Source organism: Bufo bufo, chromosome 7, assembly GCF_905171765.1.
Source record: "Bufo bufo chromosome 7, aBufBuf1.1, whole genome shotgun sequence".
NCBI lineage: Eukaryota > Metazoa > Chordata > Amphibia > Anura > Bufonidae > Bufo > Bufo bufo.
Window position 1 is genome coordinate 36,468,669 of NC_053395.1, and position 23,545 is coordinate 36,492,213.

Below are 23,545 nucleotides of genomic sequence, written 5' to 3' on the forward strand. Positions count from 1 at the left end.
CATAAAAAATACCAAATTTAACAAAAATTTGGAAAAATTTGCTAATTTCAAAGTTTCAGTTTCTCTACTTCTGTAGTACATAGTAATACCCCCAAAAATTGTGATGACTTTACATTCCCTATATGTCTACTTCATTTTTGTATCACTTTGGGAATGCCATTTTATTTTTTGGGGATATTACATAGCTTAGAAGTTTAGAAGCACATTTTGAGATTTTTCAGAAATTTTTCCAAATCCCACTTTTTATGGACCAGTCCAGGTCTGAAGTCACTTTGTGATGCTTACGTAATCGGAACCAGGAATGACCCCTTTTAGAAACTACACCCCTCAAGGTATTCAAAACTGATTTTACAAACGTCGTTAACCCTTTAGGTCTTCCACAAGACTTCATGGCAAATGGACATAAAATTTAAGAATTTCGATTTTTTTTTTAAATTTTCCAATATAATCAATTTTTTCCAGGAAAAAAGCAAGGGTTAACTGCCAAACAAAACTCAATATGGGTTGCCCTGATTCTGTAGTTTGCAGAAACACCCCATATGTGGTCCTAAACTACTGTTTGGCCAAACGGGAGGACATAGAAGGAGGGGAACGCCATATGGGTTTTGGAAGGCAGATTTTGCAGGACTGGTTTTGTTTATACCATGTCCCATTTCAAGCCCCCCGTTGCATCCCTAGAATAGAAATTCCAAAAAAGTGACTCCGTCTAAGAAAGTACACCCCTCAAGGTATTCAAAACTGGGTTTACAAACTTTGTTATCCCTTTCGGTGTTCCACAAGAGTTAATGGCAGATGGAGAAACAATTTAGGAATTTCTATTTTTTGGAAAATTTTCCATTTTAACCCTTACTTTATTACTGGAAAAAATGGGTTAACTGCCAAACAAAACTCAATATGGGTTGCCCTGATTCTGTAGTTTGCAGAAACACCCCATATGTGGTCGTAAACTACGATCTAATGTAGGTTGTAGGCGCATTTTTTGCGGTATGAGATGGCGGTTTTATTGCCACTAATTGGGGGTGCATATGACATTTTGATCGCTCGCTATTACACTTTTTGCGATGTTAGGTGACAAAAAATTGCTTTTTTTTACACTTTTTTTTTTTTTTTAACGCTGTTCATCCGGGGGGTTGGGTTAAATGTTGTTTTTATAGGGCAGATTCTTACGGATGCAGAGATACCTAATATGTCTACTTTTTTAAATTTATTTAGATTTTACACTATTATCATTTGAGGAACAAAAAAAATTATTTTAGTATCTCCATAGCAGCGTTTTGGTGTCCGCCTCCAGAGCGAAATGGAGGCTGAACGGAGCCAAACTGATGCATTCTGAGCGGATCCTTATCCATTAGAATGCATTTGGGCTAAACTGATCCGTTTTGGGCCGCTTGTGAGAGCCTAGAAACGGATCTCACAGGCGGATCCAGAAACAACAGTGTGAAAGTAGCCTTATTTAAAATCCACATGAATCCTTCCCTGTCACTAATTTTGTCTTTCTATCCCCACAAATAAACCCCAAAAAATTGTATCTGGGGTCTTTGCGCCCATTTACAGTTACTGCATACCCCCTAGAGGCAGGAGGCGCACTAGAAAATGGAGGCCTTTGTTCTTGAGCAATATAGAAATGATGTAGGTGGAGCAAAGTTCACATATTAAAATAAAAATACATCGAATTAAAGTTCATCGAATCCCCTCTCAGGAAAGCCTTGGTCGGAGCAGCGATCAGCAGTCGGTTGGACTATTGTAATGCCTTGTACATGGGACTCCCTAAGAAGAACTTGCATAGACTTCAACTTGTGCAGAATGCCGCAGCAAGGCTACTAACAAGTGTTGCCGCCGAGAGCAATGCCCTTGTACCTGCGACGTAAATTAACCAGGTACGCCCTGTTGAGGACATTGAGGTCTAGTAACTCTGCGAATTTTAACATCCCGCAAGTTAACAAGATCAGATGTGGAGGTAGATCCTTTTCGGCTCAAGGGGCTAGATTTTGGAACCACCTACCTCTGGCCCTGAAAATGATTCCCAGTCTTCTCTCATTCAGACGTGCACTGAAAACCTTACTTTTCAAACAGGCGTTTGATCTTCCTATGTAACACTTATTTTTGGTTCATATAATTTTGGGGGTTTTCCTAAATCTTAGTCTATAAATTCACGGTTGGTAATGTCCCTTCTATTTTAAAGATACCTTTTCCTCACGTTTATTAATTTTGTTCTCTTCACATTCTCTATATCTCGTCCCAACCCTTTGAACCTTGAGATCCCCCTACCTTCTCTTCTTTTTTCTTGATTCTCCATTTGATAAGTGCTAGGAAATTGGTCTCTGGAATAGGTGCCCTATTCTCTAGGCCTTTGCGGCCCATGGCAAAGTGTCATGCCTTCTTCTTTTTCCTCCCTTGTTGAATCAGCCAGCTAAGCGCATCGAGGCCCTAAGGGTAAAGACTGCGTGTACACAAGACTATACATCATCATCATCATATTTGGTTTTGCTGCACACTGGAGAGTGCGGGGATTATTTTGCGACATATCTGGAGGCTGGTTAAATTATGTTAAATGGCAAAAGGAAATACAATGAAGGAAATTTGCAATTTTTTTCCATTGTTTTCTCAATTTCTGCCAAATAAAAAGTAAAAAATGTGGTACCAATGTCTTAACCAGGGGCGGACTGGAAACTTAAAGTGGCCCTGGAAAAATACTAAAAGTTGCCCCGTTTTGTAGACAAGGGCCAGCAATACCATATTGTGGCACATTATACCACCCCAACAGAGCCAAATACCGCAGTCCATCACAAAATACTGCCAGCAGCACAAGATAGATCCCCAAAAACTTCCACTGGCCGGCTGTGAGGAGGGCTCAGGTGGCCCCATCGGGAAATTTCCCTGTAAGGTCTATGGCCAATCCGTCCCTGGTCTTAACAACACGTTAAAGCCCAATCTGTGCCGCCCTACCCATCATCCCCCAAAAAAGAAAAACCTATTTGGCCAGAATGTAAAAAAATATATATATATTTATCCTTAGAATGTGGCAATTCAAAACTCGCTCTGGACTGTCAGGCATTCAAAGATCTTGGTCTTGAAAGGGTTAAATATATGTACATTAGAAAAGTGTATGATTTTTGCTATAAACAAATACTGTTAAATAAAAAGCAAAAAATCGTTTTTGAATGACAAGACTAGCATACCGTACATAGTGTTATTATTGAAGGCTGTTAGCAGCCCTCTTTCACTTTACATCAGGCCCTTTCTGCGACAGGCTCTTTAAACGAGATACGATCGTCTTGTATATTGTAGACTGGTGCCCATTATCTGTCTGTGTAATCTGACCCTTATATCCGTCCGGCCTAATGTTTTTGTATAGTGTTGAAATGCGTTCTTTCATCCTATGTGCAAAACCTTACAGTTATCTACATTATACGGTACTTCCACCCAAGCTTATCATTTTAACAAATCGCTCCTTAAATGTAATATTGGGTCAAAAAAATTGAAGATGCTTCCTCTTTTACAAAGAAGATATAAAGCAAGTAAGACACACAGAAACATAGTGGCCTGTACATTGTATCATCCGGACATCCAATAGGGTTGATGTAAGAGAAGGCCCCGCACAAGCTGAAGAGAGCATTGATCCGCACCCCTTGCACAATAGTACACTTTTCTGGACATTCGTGTTGCGTTTACCTGTTGTGCTAATGTTGTGTTACCATCTTTTACTGTACTTTGCAAGTACCGTGCCTCTAAGAAGATGCTGTGATGTTCTGCATTGTATACTGGTGGGCACGGAGGGCTGGTGAAGTCTCTGTTCATGCGTGCAGACACAATTGCACCACATGGGCTCCATACTAAGATAGAACCGGGGGTGATTCTGGTGAGATAGTGTGTGTATAGAGTGTACAGAGAACCTGTCATGTACAAGACAAGTAGAGGCTTGCCAGAGACGGTGGAGGAGATCTATGAAGAGCTGGGTGCTGACAAAATTGGTCACTAAAAAGGCAATGACGGCGATAATCCTGCTAAGCGGTTGCGGACTACTTCCACCACATTGATCCTGTACCAGACTGCTGCCAGGAAAAAGGCTTTGTGGCCTAGACCGTAGACCCATGCGTATATCTTGCCCCTTGAGCCAGATGGATATTAGGTTATGAATAAAAACCCAGCTGGGGTCCAAAATGCGTCTACTGATTTTTTTTTTTTCTATTCTGCATCCAGTCACTGAGATTTTAATCATCTAATAAAACTTTGGATTTTTCTACTATGCTACAAATGGTTTAGGATCACTACCAGCATGTTTCTGTACCGTGGCCAGGTGGAAATCGAATTATCCTGGCCTGCGACAAGTAATTGGGTGGTAAGTCCACGGTGGCCCAGCATTTACTAAATACCAGGAGTTGCTCTATGAGGTGAGCAGGGACTGTAACCATTAAGCTGTGTGTGCCCAATAGTGACTGTCTGTAACCAGTAAGCTGTATGCTCTACACAGACTGAAACCACCAAGCTGTGAGCCATTACTTGTAACCGCCAAGCTGTGTACCTATTTGAGACTGTAACTAGTGCCATTGTCTGTAACTATTACACTTGTTGCCCCATCAGGAGTAAAGTTCTGTTCCTTTAAATTGTGCTGTGCCCGCCCTCATTACTACACCAGCCTCGAGTAGGGTACCATATCAGGCCAAGAACCACATGCTAAGAATTGACCCTCTTACATTTATCCTATCTAGAAACTGGCCAAGGCAGAGTGGCTTGTTGGCTCCCAACCATCTACGCCACTGTGTAGCAAGGTATTTTAGTGGTTCTTTCCACTTTAATTCCTTGCAATGTAGTTGGTTAATGGTACCAGATACTTGCCCATGTTCCTGAAGTCCGAATTAACTGTACATGCATACTGCACACTGAAGATCTTTAGGAGAGACTAGGAGGCTAGAAAAGATCTAGCTATGTAACAAAGAGCTTAGCTCCATTGAGGATATGGGTGTCAGCCAGGTGCCATGTTGAAAACTGGTCGATGGGGAGCTCGCTCATTTGTTCACTCCTTTGGTGACTGTTACTGAGGCTAGAAAACATCTAGCTATGTAACAAAGAGTTTAGCTCCACTGAGGACATCATCAGGTTAAGATGTGTCTTGCTATTACACCTCTCTTTGTGTCAGCTAGGTGGCATGTTGGGACCTGGTCGATGGGGAGCTCGCTCATTTGTTCATGGCTTTGGTGACTGTTACTTACTTTACTCTGCATGTCATCTTTTGTATATATCTTTTATGAGGACGGTGATACAGTTGAATGCTGCGGTAGGCACAGGAGCAATGTATTGCTGCCCAGCTGTTCCCTGAGATATGCTTCAGGCCTAGTGCCGAGCCTACCAGAGGCCAGTGCAGGCGGCGCAATGACATCATCATCACATCACTTGACCTGGGCAGCATACAGCTCAGGACACAGGCCGAGAGAGGCCTGTGTCTTGCACCGTATCCTAACAGCCGCATGGAGGTAAGTAGTTACCGGAATTGTACCATCTCAGACATTGGGGCCATATCTCTAGGATATACCCCTAATGTCTGATAAGTGCGGGTTCCACCTTTGGGACCTGCACCTATACTTAGAACGGAGCTGTCAAAGTCCCAGAGGGACCATTCAAGTGCACCCACCTGTTTATTCACTTCTATAGGGCGATATGCCCCCAATGTCTGAGGTGGTATTTTTATTTGGCAGCATACTGTTGGGCCACTATGAGGGACACTATCATAACTGCGCTATGGAGAGATTAGTTCTACTGAGGGCACTAAAAAGGGGCATTATGTACTGGTACACAAGGGTATTTTTGTATTGGTATAGATTAGAAGAGTTTTATGTACTGGCACACATTATAAGGGAGTATTTTTTGTACTGGTACACATTATAATGGGGCATTTTTTTGTACTAGCACACATAAGAGGGCATTATTTTGTACTGTTATTGGCAAACATTATAAAAGATTATTTTTTGCACTGGTGTACATTATAAGGGAGTATTTCTTGTACTGACACACATTAGGGGGCATTTTTCTACTGGCCCACATTATAAGGGAAATTATTACTACTGGTGGGCATTATGGTGGACTTTATTACTACTGGAGGGACTATGGGGAACATGATTACTCATATGGGGACATTATTACTTCTCGGGCACAATGGGGACATTATTACTAATTGGGGCTCTGTTATCACTATGTGCACTCTGGAAGATAATTATTACTATTGGTGGGACTTGTCAGCACTATTACTGTGGAGGTACTCTGGCACAGTATGAGCTTAGCACAATTATTTTTGGGGGACACTATGTTTATGAAGCTATTATTGTCAGGGGCACTATTTGCTGGGCACAGTTATTTTTAGGGCACTGTGTGCCAATAATTATTGAAGGGGGCACTATATGTGTGGTACTAGTATTTTCAGGGGGATTATCTGTTTCTGCAGTATAGTATTTGGGAGCACAGTGGGCACAGTATTGGGAGTGGCAGGAAGGGGTGTTCAGACGGTTGGAAGGAAGTAGATGGCTGTTTGTCAAACTATGGAGAGACAAGACATGGCGGTAAGAAATTATCATGGCGGTCTGGTCTGAATGGAGAAAACGAGGAAATAGAACATCTACATCAGAGGGGACAGTACTACAGTACTACACACAAGAGGTATGTAGTACTGTATTACCCCGTATGTTTTGTAGCACTGCATGTACTGTTTTCTAAATATGTCTTTAACAGTAGGGCTGGAGGGAAGGGGTTAGGTTATAAATTTGGCACCCTATTGTCATGACCGGTGTCACGCAAAGGGAGGGAAATGGGAAGGCCCTGTCCAAGGGAGAGGGAAAGGTGGTGACCCCTGACTCACCTTGCGGCTGGCACCTGACTGCCCTGACGTCCCTAGACGGGTTCCTCACCCGTACGCCGATCACGTGCCTAAACCCTGGCTTTCCCTAAGATGAGCCCTGTGTAGTGAACAGGGCGATGGGATCACTAGTCCGCACCACTGACACCAAGAGGAAAACACCAACGAGAGGACAGACAATACAGACAAAACATATAATCCCAGGTGGGCGACAACAGCAGACCACAAAGGCCCAACAGGGATCCGGAGGGTAACACTCTGGAACAACAACCAGGGAACACAGCTACTCAGCTCCAGTGGGTCAGTAGAGAAGTCCAGGCAGGAAGCTCTATATCTGGCAACCAGAGAAGTGGGAGAGGGGAATATAAGGAGGTTGGGAGTGCTGGACAAGAAACAGCTGAGGAGAAGAAGCTACGGATCGCTGAGTGAGCCAAAAAGGGTTACAAGGCAAATCCAGAAAGCTACCATTAAGAAACAGCACTATCTTTATACATAGAACGCGCAGCCACCCGCTGCGACTTCCTGACCCCGGGTATAACGGAGTCAGACGTGGCTCTTGACACCCTCGTGACACCTATATGAAAACTGCTCATTGTTCTGTTACATATTAGAAACAATATGTCATTTGAGTAATTGGTAAGTTTGAGGTTTATTTATTCAGGAAGTGAATTACCTGAGAATGATTTCTATAGAGTTTATCTGCCCACATCTTTCCATTTCTAACAATCTCAGCACAGTAGAAAAAAAGTCCCCAGCAAAGTGTTTTTCTCTTTTCTGTGGCTGCTCATATTTCCTCTTTTAACTGTAGTAATACTATCACGTTTATATATGCATTCACCAGAACGGGTTACTCATCAAGATGACTTTTTCTACAGATCTTTTTGGTATTATGCAAATTGTGAATAATGTAGATTTACACATTGGGGACTATGGCACCACACTGTACTTCTTGTGCCTTTAGATTTTATGCCTGCATTGAGAGTGGACAACCACTTTAAGGTGATGCTTTTCTTATCAGCTACTTGCATGAATGCATGAATTTCTTATATTCCCCCAGCTATAAACAAGTTTTCATAAATGAATAGTACAGGTGAAGAAACTTTGTAATATATCTTATTACATAATTATGCTTTCACATGGGCTTCACAAGCTGCCTTCTTCCTTCTTCCCTTCACTCAGACCCATCTGTGATAGAACCAATCTCCTTATCCAGCCTCACACACACAAATCTATGGACAAAGATGAAGGGATGAGGAGCAGATACCAGCTAGCAGGTGATTTATTACTTATCCTACTAGATATAGTAGAGTCAAAAGTGCTAAGTATAGCAGAGCTGAGAAACTGCAGTTGGTGTGTCTCTCATCCAGCAGCCTGCTCCTCCCCTCTCATGTCAATGTTGAAAGCTGGAAAGAGCAAATCAGCCTGATAAAAGCAGATAGAGGCATGTTTCTTTAATAAGATATATTGCAAAGTTTCTTATGTTCACATGCTCTATTCACTTAGAGGTTGTTAAATAATGAGATACACTTTCATTTTTACTACACCTCTAAAAGCCCCAGTGAGGTAGCTGCAGAGATAGTGGGTCCTGTATGATATAAATATATGGGTCCCATGACCTAAAGAAGCTTAATGTGGTAAGACTGCAATTTACAGAACCTCTCACTCCTAGCTTTGAATATAAACCCTTCCAGAGGAACAGTATTTCATTTGGACAGTATGTCAATAGTTTGGACTTTTTTTCAGTATGCTAGGCAGAGGCTTCCACCTAACTTTTATTTTGCTGCAGGTAAGAACTTTACATGGGCTGTTTGTTGTGTTATAGGCTTCAGGACCTTTAGGTCACATGGCCCTTCTGTGCGGGTCCTCACAGGACATGCTGCAATAGACAGGTTGTGGTGGCTTTCCCTTGGCTGTGGGGTGAAATGGACCAGATGCTTTTACTGAGGAGGCCTCTTTGCTGCATGGAGTGCGAGATTTCCTCTATTTGTGTACCAGGGATTTAGCCATTTACCTACTCGTCCTCACCTTCCAAACCTGTCTGGCTGTAAAGCAACTGGCTGCAACAGGAGCCCTCCCCCATTGCAATAGGAAACCAGATATACAAAGCTGCTGCCATCAGCTGAAGACAAATTTTGGTACTTTATCAACACCTAAAGTTCTCTGTAAGATTTCCCATGAACATTTGAGTCAGAAATATGCAGAATATAGAGCAGACTGACACTGTGGGCAAGTCTTTTGATTTACTTTTACCATTCATTTATAAGTTTATGATCCCTTTAAGCAATTAGATAGCAGGATGGTAGCAACAACTCAAGGGGTTTTTCCGACTTTTTTTTATACTAATGACCTATACTCAGGGCAAGTCATCAGTGTCAGATCAATGGGGTCCAACACCTGGATCTCCTGCCGATCGGCTGTTTGAGGTGGCCGTGGCGTTCGCGCAGCTTGCCCTAGGCCAATGACGTCACGTTCATCTGTCACGCTTGGAGTCAATAAGCTGCCAATAGAGTATATTTCTTTTGAGGATATAAGGGTTTTGACCCCAAGAATAATTTCCTCTGGTGGGCCCATGGAACCCCATTCCAACCTGAAAGAGTTACATACACAAAAATAACAGTAATACACATATAAATCCAAAAACAAAAGGGGCTCCTCCATATCCTTACACCTATGTGCCTTGTCCAGAATTAGAACACATTGCTGTTTTTTTTCCAAACAGTGCTACCCCTGCTCACAGGTTGTATATGGTATTTCAGCTCAGCCCGGTCCACTTCAATAGGGCTAAGGTGCAATACCAGGCACAAGCCACAGACAGGTGTCTATTTTATTATAGCTATCACACAATTTCTCTTTAATTTATCGCCTTTTTTGCGGATACTGTTATGGAAATTCCCAAATCTTCCAGCACCTTTCGATACAACTTCACCAGCAGGATGATTTATACACAGTAATCCACGCCAAGTATTGAAGCAATGTGAGTTATTATAAATTATTTAATCATCCTCAGAAAACTAATGAAAAAAATAAAGCCAACAGAGATTCCTATTACATACATGCAACACAGCGCCATTATCTATAGTGGTCCATTGTCACCAGGGGCGGATTGGGAACTTAAAGTGGCCCTGAAAAAAAACCAAAAAGTGGGCCCATGTTGTAGGTGGGTTCAAAGACGGGCCAAAATAAGTAGGCGGGGACAACCGAAGTAGGCGGGCATGCAATACTGTAGTGCAGCACAGAATACCGCCCCAGCAGAACAAAATACCACAGGAGAGTACAAAATACTGCTGCACTCACCACAGTATTCAACTATATCACCACCTTGACGACAGTAATACAGTTGAGTTCAGGAGGGCACCTGCGGCCGTTGAGCATCAGATCATTGTGTACCTGGCCTGCGGCCATTAAGAGTGCTTGAGTGGCCCCCTAAGCATTGGCCCACCTGGAAATTTCCCTGTAGGGTCTATGGCCAATCCGCCCCTGATTGTAGCTAGCCAAAAAACTTCCAATATGGATGACGCTTCACTATTGTGGCCAGGCTTTGGACTTATATATACACAAACTAAGAAGACAGGTTGGCATTAGCAGGAGCTGCTCAAACCCACATGCAGTTGTGCATATATATAGGGGAGCAAATCCTGCACTTGTGGCCCGTTGCTAATGGCAATCCCCAGCAAAATGCATACAATGGAGGATGCCCGCCGCGAACCACAAGTACCACAATAGACATCCTACACAAGATAACAAGTGCGGATGTCATAATTAATAAAAAAAACAAGGACAGGTGCACTCTGCAGTCTCACGAGACCCTCAAACTGATTTTAAAATTGAGAGATTAGTCAACATGTCCTACGGTGTAGAACATGTCTAAGCCCGGACACCACGCCAAGGTTTCTCAAGTAGCCCGGGACCTAACACTCTCCTACCTGAGCCGTATTGGCGATACCAGGAGCCAGTGGGCAAATTACAGGAGCATGAGGCCGACTCACAAACAGCTCACCAGTTACCTCCAGCATGTAGCCATGCTTCCAATGGGAGGAGGGAGGAGTCTGCGAGTCCCACTCAAGACTGGCTGATATGTCCCAGGCCTCACAGGTGCACCTAAATGTGGCCTGTAGATGGAAAACAGGCACATTTAAATTGGAGTTTATACACCTCCAGAAATCTATATACACAAACTAAGAACACAGGTTGGCATTAGCAGGAGGTGCTCAAACCCACATGCAGTTGTGCATATATATAGGGGAGCAAATCCTGCACTTGTGGCCCGTTGCTAATGGCAATCCCCAGCAAAATGCATACAATGGAGGATGCCCGCAGCGAACCACAAGTACCACAATAGACATCCTACACAAGATAACAAGTGCAGATGTCATAATTAATATAACAATATAACAAAACAATAACAAGGCTTTGGACTTAGTTGAAGCACCTTTGGCTGCGATTACAGCCTCTAGTCTTCTTGGGTATGATGCCACAAGGTTTACACACCTGGATTTTGAGATTTTCTGTAGATCCCCTCAAGCTCTGTCAGATTGGATTGGACAGTCAGTGGACAGCCAATTTCAGGTCTCTCCAGAGATGTTCAATTGGGCTTAAGTCTGGACTCTGGCTGGGCCACTCAAGAACATTCACAGAGGTGTCCCTAAGCCTCTTCTGTGTTGTCTTGACTGTATTCTTAAGGTCATTGTCTTGTTGGAAGGTGAACTTTCGGCCCAGTCTGAGGTCCAGAGCACTCTGGATCAGGTTTTCATTAAAGGGGTTCTCTGACACTAACAAATGGTACCCCATATGCCGGGCCCCTAACACTGATTCTACTTACCTGGCTCCCTGCTCTCTGCGGTGCTTCTGGTCCCCGCACCACCGCTGCTGCTACTCCCCATGCATGGAGGGGGGGGGGGAGAGTTAGGGAGCAGCCAATGGCAGGTGGTGACAGTGACGAGCCTCCCTAGTATCGCAGGATGTATTGTCAGCTGTGAGACCTTATATAGACAGAGCTGTGTCTTTCCATGTCATGTCTAATGAACTGAATTTACCACAGGCGGACTCCAATCAAGGTGTAGAAACATCTCAAATATGATCAAGAGAAATGGGAGTACCCCAGGGCTAAATTACAAGTGTTATATCTAGAGATGAGCGAATCGAAGCTGACGAAGTGGAATTCAATCCGAATTTCAGGAAAAATTTGATTTGCACTGAAGCCGAATTTCCTCGCGCTTCGTGGTAACGGATCTAATTTTTTCCTAAAATGGCTGCTGCACGTGTGAGGACATGGAGAAAGGAACTCTGGGAAGGCGGGATCACCCATAATGCCATGCATGCAGCCAATCAGCAGCCATCCAGCCCTGTGATCTCACAGCCCTATAAATAGCGGAAGCCATCTTAGATTCTGCCATTAACCAGCGTACTTAGTGCAGGGAGAGACGTGTCTGCAGGCGCTAGGGACAGTGATAGGAAAGACTTGATTGTGGTGAAAAAACGATTTATAAGTGCAGGGAAAGGATAGGGAGGAATCGTTCCACAGCATTCATGTAGAACAGGGTTCAGTAGAGGAGGTTACAAGCTGGGTAATAGGAACAATCCTATTACACCTTGGTGCACTGACTGGGGATCCAATTTGCCATTATACAGCTCTGTCATTCCAGCAAACCGTTCTTGTTATTGGGGTGCAAGTGCTGTTTGATACAGCCATTAACAGGATTTATAACAAGGAAATATTTCTACAGTACGTTTGCCCTTGTGCGGTGCAGCCCTGTTTGCCGTGTATTATTTGCGAAATAAAAATATATTCACCGTTCAGCGTTGCACTTATCTGTAGAAAAGCCTTTTGTGTTGTGTAAAAGTTGAAAAAAATTAGGGCCTAATTGCCGTTCTGTGGTGCACTGATGTATTCTAAAGTCCAGTTTGCCATGTATTAGTGGCAAAATAAAAATATATTCGCTGTTCAGCGTTGCACTTATATGTTGAAAAGCCTTTTGTGTTGTGTAAAAGTAGAAAAAAAATTAGGGCCTAATTGCCGTTCTGTGGTGCAGTGATATATTCTGAAGCCCTGTTTGTCGTGTATTAGTGGCAAAAGAAAAATATATTCGCCGTTCAGCGTTGCACTTATCTGTTGAAAAGCCTTTTGTGTTGTGTAAAACTAGAAAAATATTAGGGCCTAATTGCTATTCTGCAGTTCAGTGATATATTCTGAAGCCCTGTTTGCCGTGTATTAGTGGCAAAATAAAAATATATTTGATCTAACATTTGATTATTTGATCTAACAGTATGTCAGACAGAGAAGTGCCAGGCCCTGCACAGGGGAGTGACAGAGGCCTAAATGTTTCTGGTGCAGGCAGAGGTCGCATCAGAGTAAGGGGCCGTAGCAACAGGAGTCACTTCAAAAAGGCTGAGCTCCCAGTGTCAGCTAGCGGTCGTGTTGTGAGTGTGACCAGCAATCCAGCGGATCTTGAGTGGTTGACTCAATCTTCGACTTGATTGCAAGTGACATTAGACACCCCCAGCCAAGAGTCAGTGGGTTCGTCAGACACAACCGTTAGTTGGCATGGCCAGGGAGCAACCCTGTGCCCTCACCTGTCCTCAACCTGCCTCTGTCCTTTTCTGTTCCCTCAGCCAGAGAAGTATTGTATGCTGTGTGCTCAGCTCCACTATACAGTGAGGACGAGCTACTAGAGGACAGTCAGCAGCTACTGCCCATCCAAGATCTGGAGGAGACATCCACCGCTTCCTCCACTAGGCAGGCAAGTAGTGATGAGGAGAGTGGTGTGGGAGCTGGTGTTGCGAGCGGTCAGGCTCCTGACCCAGAGACGGTTGAGGAGGACATCAGGGAAGTGAAGACACTACTCAATGATGATGATGTAGCTGATCGCACTTGGGAGCCAGGTGACGAAGGGGCTTAATCATCATCGGGAGAAGAGGTTGGCAGCTTGCCCATGAGCCAGTGGTGGAGTCAGCAAGTCGCTAGTGTGGCCGGGAGTCAGCAGGGTGGCATCAGTGGGAGGTCGGGAGCAAAACTTGCCCGGGGTAGACCACCCGCTTTGCAGGTGCCTACCTGCCTGGAAAGTAGTGGTGCAGGGGTTCGCAGAAGCAGCGTCGGTAGCAGTCAGTCAGCTCGGAGTATTGGTGGTAAAATCACCTACTCCTCGTCAGTCATTCCGTCAGCAATCAATCACCGGTACGATTGCTAAAAGACAACAGTATGCGTGCACGCATCCAACGGCGCAGAAGCTGAATGTGCTCCTGTCCAAGTTGCTGGTGCTGCAGTCCTTCCCTTTCCAAGTGGTGGACTCTGCACCCTTCAGAGAACTGATGGCTTGTGCCGAGCCGAGGTGGAGAGTCCCAAGCCGTCATTTCTTTGCCAAAAAGGCAGTGCCAGCCCTGCACACACATGTAGAACAGAAGGTGGGCCAGTCCTTGAGCCTGTCGGTGTCTGCCAAAGTGCACGGCAGCGCCGACTTGTGGAGCTGTAACTACGGTCAGGGACAATACATGTCCTTTACAGCCCACTGGGTGAATGTGGTTCCTGCACAGCCACACCAGCAACTTGGCCAGGTGACGCCGCTTCCGCCTCCACGTTGCCACGCCGTTGGTCCTGAGACAATGTCCGCCTCTGCCTCCTCATCCTCCACTGCAGGGACAATTCACAGGGGCCCTCCAGCATACCACATGTGCAGGGCACGGCGGTGTCACGCTCTTCTGCACCTCGTTTGCCTGGGCGAACAGAGTCACACAGGGGAGGAACTGCTCCGTGTCTTTCATCAAGAAATTGAATCCTGGCTTTCTCTGTGACAACTGAAAATCAGAACCATGGTGACCGACGACGGAAAGAACATGGTGTCGGCGCTGCGTCAAGGAGGGTTGAGCCATGTACCCTGCATGGCACACGTGTTCAATCTGGTTGTCAAGCGGTTCCTAAAGCCTTCCAGCCATCTGCAAGACATCCTAAATATGGCCAGGAAACTTTGCATGCACTTCTGCCACTCGTACACCGCAAAGCACAGCCTCCTTGAGCTGCAGCGGCAGAATGGCATCCCCCAACATAGGCTGATATGCAACATTTCCACCCGTTAGAATTCCACCTTTTATATGTTGGACTGACTATACGAACAGAGAAAGGCTATAAACGATTTCTTGATGATCCAAGCGGACAGGAGTTCTCGCCAGTGGCAGCTCATGCGTGACACCTGCTGTTTGCTCAGGCCCTTTGAGGATGTCACGTTATTTGTCAGTAGCCAGGACTACAGGATGAACAACGTCCACTGCTTCATGTCCTGGAATAGATGCTGGTAAATCTGGCTGGTCAGGGGACTGGAGATGTGGCGCCTAGATCTCACGGCCACATGAGCCCTGTGGGGGCTGAACTGGAGGAGGAGGAGGACATTGAAGCACAAGCAATGTGTAGCAAAATGGGTGGAGCAGGAGCAGCCAGAGGAGCTACAGGGCGATGAGGAAGATGAGGCAGAGGACCCAGACACACCGTGGCAGTATGCAGTGGAGATGGACGCAGGAAGTCCCTCCAAGTCACTTGCACAAATGGCCCGATGCATACTCACTTGCTTGCGTAGTGACAGACGAATTGTCACCATTTGGTAGAGGGATAACTTCTGGATCTCCACCTTGTTGGGCCCTTGCTACCAGTCCAAAATGGGGGCCTTCCCCCCCCCCCATTGAGAGGGAAGACAAACTGAACTACTATAGAGACATCCTATGTAGTCAGTTGGCCGCTGCCTGTATGTACCATTATCCATCCTCTCGCAGGTCTGATCGGGGGGGCCCTTTGTGCTCACGTTCCACTGCCATGGCTGCTGGGGAGGGGTAGGGTGGCAGGAGCAGTACCAGCTCCATTAGCAGCAGCCTGAGTCTAGAGTCGCTGATGAGCAGCTTTCTTCACCTGCATAGTGAAGAAGCTAATCACCAGCAGCTAGACATAGAGCAGAACCTAAACCAGCAGGTGGTGGCATACCTTGAGTGCACCCTGCCAGCCATCAGTGATTGATGATCCGCTGGACTACTGGGCAGCCAAACTGGATTTGTGGCCGCAACTGGCCGAGTTTGCTCTGGAAAAGCTGTCCTGACCGGCCAGTAGGGTGGCATCAGAGCAGGTGTTTAGTGCGGCCGGGGGCCATAGTTGCCCCAAGGAGAACTCACCTGTCCACCCTAAATGTGGAGAGACTGACCTTTGTCAAGATGAATCAGGCATGGATCAGCCAGGATTTCCACCCACCAATGCCTGATGCATCAGATTAAATCATCCATGCTGCCTCACCCAAACCTTGACAAAAGAGACCGGTTTCTTCTGGCTACCTGCCTCAGCTACTATTTTGATGCTGCCACCCGCCTGTAGCCACACATCTTATCCCAAGTGCCCCTTCTTACACCCACCATCATCAGCGGGTACTGTTATTGCCACCCACCTCCACACTCTGTAGCTGGGTCACTCTGTGGCCTCCTGATGCTGCTGCTACCTCCACAACATGTCACCTTGCCACTCTGTGGTCTCCTGATGCTGATGCTACCTCCACAATATGTCACCTGCCACTCTGTGGTGTCCTGATGCTGCTGCTACCTCAACACTATGTCACCTTGCCACTCTGTGGTGTCCTGATGCTGCCGCCACCTCCACACTCTGTCATTGTGCCACTCTGTGGCCTCCTGATGCTGCTGCCACCTCCACACTATGTCACCTTGCCACTCTGTGGCCTCCTGATGCTGCTGCTGCCACCTTCACACTATGTCACCTTGCCACTCTGTGGTCTCCTCATGCTGCTGCCACCTTCACACTCTGTCACTGGGTCACTCTGTGGTCTTATCATGCTGCTGCCACCTCCACATTATGTCACCTTGCCACTCTGTGGTCTCCTGATGCTGCCGTCACCTCCACACTCTGTCATTGTGCCACTTTGTGGCCTCCTCATGCTGCTGCCACCTCCACACTATGTCACCTTACCACTCTGTGGTCTCCTGATGCTACTGCCACCTCCACACTCTGTCATTGTGCCACTCTGTGGCTTCCTGATGCTGCCGCGACCGCCACACTCTGTCATTGTGCCACTCTGTGGCCTCCTGATGCTGCTGCCACCTCCACACTATGTCACCTTGCCACTCTGTGGCCTCCTGATGCTGCTGCCACCTCCACACTATGTCACCTTGCCACTCTGTGGCTTCCTGATGCTGCTGCCACCTCCACATTATGTCACCTTCATACTCTGTGGCCTCCTCATGCTGCTGCCACCTCCACACTACGTCACTTGTTGACTTCTCATGCTGTTCCCACCCTCCCCACTACATGACTGGGCCACTATTTAGCCTTTTTGGCTTGGCTGACATCATTTATTTGACCCTTCTTCTGATCTGTGAGAAGGAAGGAAAAATGAGACACACAACAGATCCTGTCTGTGTAGCAGCTGTAAGGCCTGTATGGTCCCATCAGAATTGGCATATTATTTAGTAGCCAAAAGCAGGAGTGGGTACAAAACACAGAAGACATGCAAATATTCTGTTCACGTGTCATCTCTGTTTTGGATCCACTCCTGCTTTTTTTGGCATTAGCAATACTGATGGATTACTGACCAAATGCTGACCGAGTGAAGGCGGATGCTCAACAGACAGGATCCATTTTTGGGGGTTATTGTTCTGACGGATCAGAGGAAGGGCAAAATAATCAGTGACGTCAACACAAACTTACTGCTGACACCCTCTCCACTCTGTCGGGGGGCTCTACTTGTATAAGCGTTTAATGGAACAGGTTCTGTAGACATCTATGTGGAATCAGTTGACGACGGTGTAAAAGGAGTGCGCTTCTTCTTTACGCTAACATCGACCTGTAAGGCTGAGTTCATACATGAGTTATTTGGTCAGTTTTGTCCCAGTGACTGCCCAAATAAGTGAAGTGTGCAGTGATTCTAAGAGAGACGCCTGTCATCTACATGTCCTACTGACTCACAGTATTGTTTTACTACCACAGCAGACTCCCTCTGCGTGTTACTACAAGGCACAGTGTTCTACAGCACTATAAAGGCTCTCTGCAGCCAGGAAATAGCTGGTTTTTAACTAAATTCTTTGAAAAGAGAAAAATTCGCTCATCCCTAGTTATATCAATGGGTTTGAAATGTCTATGCAATATTTTAGTTTTTCCTTTTTCCAAAATTCTAATATTTCTAACATTCTGGTTTCACTTTCTAATTATGGGGTATTGAGTGCAGACTGATGGACCAAAGCTTGATTTTTATTTTATTTTAGCACAAGGAGCAACATAACAAAAGGTGAAAAAAGTGAAAGGGTCTGAACAGAGTTTCCAAGTGCATTGTATATCTGAATCTTAAAACTTGGGACATTTTAAGCCTTGCCCATGTCCCACTTTGAGATGTTCCCATAAACTCAAATTTCTATGCAAATTTGCGTCCCAGTTTGCAGGGCTGTCCGAAGAAAACCAACTAACTGAGGCAATTAAAGGGTTCAAGCGAGTGTCTCCTGAAGATAACCCTTTATTAAAATACTGTAACGCCAAGATTAGGCATGCTTCAAAAGAATGTCCACCCAAGTATTGCAGAGATGCACGGGGTCAGTAGGATCTGATGCTGCTCTTACAGAGTGGGCACATAGAGGGGGATCCCAAGTGAGGGACTCTCACTGTTTGAACTCCATATGTCCCTATAGACCAGGGACAAGGGCCTTTTCAATGGTGTTTTTTTTTACACATTTGTGTTGTTTTTTTTTAAAACAACCAATTTTTATGGTGTCTATTTACATATTTGTGTGTGAAAGGCTCTTACACAACCTATTAATTGGTCAGAATCAGGGTCATAAAGAGAGCTGCAGGCAGAACGGACATTTCAGCTGCAAATCTGACAGCAGCTTCCTCTGCAAATCTGCAGCTAATTGACGACAGAAACTGAAAATTTATAAAAAATCTCTGCAGTGTGTAGATGATTTGCAATAATCTCATCTGCATGGCTGGTACTGTGTTTGCACACGGAAAATCTGATGCAATTACGCTACGTGTGCATTTACCCTTAGGCCTCCTGCACATGAAAGTGTGCTGCCCGTTGCCGTATTGCAGACCGCATTTGCGGATCCGCAATACACGGGCGTGGTTCTGTGGGCATTCCGCATCACGGATGCGGATCCATTCACTTCAATGGATCCGCAAATCCGGAGATGCGGAATGGTGCGGAATGGAAACCCACGGAAGCACTACGTAGTGCTTCCGTGGGGTTTCGTCCCGTACTTCCGTTCCACAAAAAGATAGAACATGTCCTATCTTTTCGCGGAATGGGTCCGAGATCCGCTGCGGCTGCCCCACGGTCGGTGTTCGTGCATTTATGTCATGGTGGACGCTGTATTAAAGGGGTTGTGCCAGCATTAAATGTTATTTTAATCAAATTCAAATTGAAATTGTGAGATATTCTCTATACTTCATTTTAATGGCGCCCCCTGGTGTTTAATCTGCAAAGTAATGTATGACCACCTACTGAGGTGGTCGCATATGCTCAGTTCCATCCTTGGACTGCCACCAGCCGTATCTACATTAAAAGGTATGTACAGTACCTCACAGTTTAATGTATTAGCCAATAGAGAATCATTTGGGATTTTTTAGTTGGATACTTTATTATCTGATGACTGGGACCATCAAACATTGAGAATTGAAGGGAAGGGATGTCTCATTCTTGGCTTTCTACATGCATTATATATATATAAATATTGTGGGGGTCAGCTCAATAGTGGTAGGCACAGCAGTCAGAGACAGTGACATAATGGCACAGTTCACACAGGGATTTGCCTGTTTTCTTTATTCTCGTCCACAAGCAAAATATAAGGCCTTTACATTCAGTCCAAGATACAAAATAAATTCCTGCTCGGCTGAGCACTAACTAACATAAAATGACCCTTTCTATTTGGGCGGCCTACTACCAGCCACACAACACAATTCAAAATAAACTCACAGTGTCCTTTTTGTTGCTTTAGCAGACTTCAGCAGCAATGATGAAATCCAGTCAGTTCAACCAGTCCCCCACCGAGACATGCTCATAGTGCAAACCTATATAGCCCAGAAATGAGCTGAGCTCCATCACCTGGTGGAGAGCTCTATATGAAACCTGTTCTGGACAGGAAGGGAATGAGGAGCCCCGCTACCAACCTGCATTCTCATTCCATTAAAATCCAGGCCCAACAACACCATTTACCAAAGTCCTCAGCAAACTATGTTTTGCTAAGGCAAATCATCTTTTCCTGGATTTATGATATCTCACCCAGGTTTCCTAGTTGAGATATCCACCTCCTGTAGCATAGTACATGGTATATGAAAGAAACCTAGGCAAAATATAACGATTCTCTACTACTTTTCCAGTCACTGTCTCACAATATATATACAGTACAGACCAAAAGTTTGAACACACCTTCTCATTCAAAGAGTTTTCTTTATTTTCATGACTATGAAGGCATCAAAACTATGAATTAACACATGTGGAATTATATACATAACAAACAAGTGTGAAACAACTGAAAATATGTCATATTCTAGGTTCTTCAAAGTAGCCACCTTTTGCTTTGATTACTGCTTTGCACACTCTTGGCATTCTCTTGATGAGCTTCAAGAGGTAGTCCCCTGAAATGGTCTTCCAACAGTCTTGAAGGAGTTCCCACAGATGCTTAGCACTTGTTGGCCCATTTTGGTAAAACCCTTCTGGTTTATTTAGACCAGATTTGGGCCATTATTCACTTGCTACATCTTTGGTTACTTTAGTGCTATCTTTGATTCTGTCCATTATGCTGGATTTTCAGTATTTATTGTCACTATAGCAGTCTCAGGCTTTTGTGACGTCACTTCTTTTGATTGGTGGTTACATCTCACCTGTACTTACACATACTTATTCACAACTTTATATACTTATTGACATTTACTAAAGCCTGTATTATACTGCCCGTTTTTTTTACAGATAATCGCTAACGAGCGTTCGTAGGAACTTTTGTTAGCGATCCATCTCGCAGTGTAAATGTGCGGTGCCCTGAAGGGGTTAAAATAATGGGTGTGCTGTCATCCTGGGAAGATAAGAAAGCAGCACAATAAAATACACAGTGCAGAGGTGACATCGAGATAAGTGCACAATGAATACAAGTATACACAGTATATCGTATCCAGTGTGAGGCCAGGACACGTGGCCGCCAGGAGACCAGATTTTCTATGAGATCCCAGAAGCTCCAGGCTTCATCTCTGATACTGGAGGCTGCACAAAAGTAGACTGCGTGGGAGCGTATTTGCTTTTGCAGTAAACAGAAGTACAGTGCAAAGTGCACCACCCTGCATTGCTCACAACTTCCCCTTTAACTTTGCATCAATTTGCAAACAAACTGGTTACTAATCTCTCTAGAGAGTTGCCAAACACCTCTTCCTGTTCTGTCGTGTCAGCAAACGCATATCATATCTGTAGCGTGGACATACGTGCAAAATCCTACTCAACAGCACGGGATTAGAAAGAGCTTAAAGGGGTTGTCTGGGTTCAGAGCTGAACCCGGACATACCCATATTTTCACCCAGGCAGCCCCCCTGATGTTAGCACCGGAGCATCTCATGCTCTGATGCGCTCCCTGGCCCTGCGCTAGATCGCGCAGGGCAAGGGCTCTTTTGTTTACAATAACACACTCCCGCGCGGAGGCTTCCGCCCAGCAGTGTGTTCGGTGACGTCACTGGATCAGATGGGCGTGCTTTAGCGCTGCCCTAGCCGTTTTACTGGCTAGGGCAGCGCTAAAGCCCCCCCATCAGTGTCGGTGACATCACTGGGCTTCCTGGCAGCCCCATGGAGAGCCCGGTTCATCACCGGAACTCCTGAAAATGCCTTTGTGCATGATTTAGCGCAGGGGAAAGGAGAGCATCGGAGCATGAACTGCTCCGATGATCAAGTCAGGGGGGCTGCATGGGTTAAAAAAGGAGGTATGTCCGGGTTCAGCTCTGAACCCGGACAACCCCTTTAAAGGGAAACTCCGATTTTGGGGTTTCTTTTTACCATGATGAGCAAAATATATGAATATAGGCAACTCTGAAATATATAAAAAATACTCGGCACTGCAGAATTGTAACCTGAAGTATGCAGAGGTGCCATCTGCCTGGCACTTTCTTCCATGTTGTGGCACAAGAAAACGTTTGTGACGCTGGTTTACAAAATGAATTTTATGGCACAAAATATATTTTGTACAAATAGGACCTCTCATAGAGATTCATGTCTTAGAGGAGTCGGATGATATTTAAAAAACGTGGCCACTTTCTTCCAGAAACCATGATGCTGATCGGCGTGGGTGCAGGGTGTCAAATCCTTGCTGATCAGATATTGATGTCCTTAGATTACTTCAGTAAAAGTCTGTTGGGTTGACGAGTCATGTTTATATGAATGGTGCGGTGCCAATGCATTCATCGCAGAAGGTCCACTGACAGCACCCCCTGCAGTATCCTAGACCTGGGGGTATCTGCAATTGTATAAAGGGGTTATCCAAGACTATAAAATGCTCCCCCATATGCTAATCCCCTCACATTAAATACACTTATCTGGCTCCCCGATCCCTGCGCCACTCCTGGTCCCAGCACCGCCGCTGCTGCTTCTCCCCATGCACAAATGAAAACATCCAGTGTGGGGGGAGCAGCCAATGGCAGGGGACGAGCCTCTCTAGGTGACTCTAGGAAGGCTCGTCCCTGTCCCCGCCTGCCATTGGCTTCTCCCCCCCGACACCAGATGTTTTCATCCGTGCACAGGGAGAAGCTGCAGCAGCGGTGTGGGGACCAGGAGCGGCGCAGGTAGAGGTGAGCCAGGTAAGTATATTCAACGTGAGGGGCCTGGCATATGGGGGGTATTTTATAGTCTTGGATAACCCCTTGTTTACATGCAGTGTTATGTAATGTATATGTGATGCTATGCCATTTTATTCCAGCAGAGGAGCAGTGATGGCAAGTTCGCATTGTTCGCCCGCTAACACATGCGGGCTGCCATCTTTTCTCACAAGTCCGGCGAGGCACAGGTAAGCCCTTACCTGTGCCGCGAGCTGGTCTGAAACAAATGCGGTCAGCGGGAGCAGGCAGTTCCGAGAACAGCCCGATAAAGGCCCCCGGCAGCTGTTCTCGGAACTGCCTGCTCCCAGTGACCGCATTTGTTCCAGACCGGCTCGCACACAGGCACAGGTTAAGGGCTTACCTGTGCATCGCCGGACTTGTGAGAAAAGATGGCAGCCCGCATGTGTTCGCGGGCGAACAATGCAAACTGGCCATCACTGCAGAGGAGGTAATGGTTGGCAGGATCAGAGAGAACCACCCTGTTCCTCTGCTCTTGCTTCCTGCCAGGAGAGGGAGTTCCTGTTTAGCTAGGAGAGGAGATGATAGTTCCTGTTGAGATAGTGGGGGAGTGAAGAAGCACATGTCAGAGCTCCTACTCGCAAGAACTGTATCTTATTCCCCGGTGAGACCAACACTCCAGAGGCAAACTCAGGAACCAGATATTCTTCTGGGAGAGCAACTTAATCCTGCATCAAGAAACCACTTGAAAGACAAGACACCAGAGTTATTAGCAAAATACAGCTTTACAGACACTGCTGCAAGGTGAGGGACAACGGCTCGGCCACCACCACCTACCTAAACCATAGCTAGGCCAGACTAACATTAAGCCTGTACTACAGTGGACATCTAAATCCACAAGTCCTTGATAGTGGCAACTTATTGCCATCCAA

At 45.6% G+C, this 23,545-nt stretch overlaps 1 protein-coding gene across 1 annotated transcript in view; it reads right to left on the bottom strand.

Annotated features, from left to right (window-relative positions):
• Positions 1–23,545, bottom strand: part of LOC121008876 — an 85,950-nt gene that overhangs the window by 17,549 nt on the left and 44,856 nt on the right. The gene's annotated exons all lie outside the window — the stretch shown is intronic.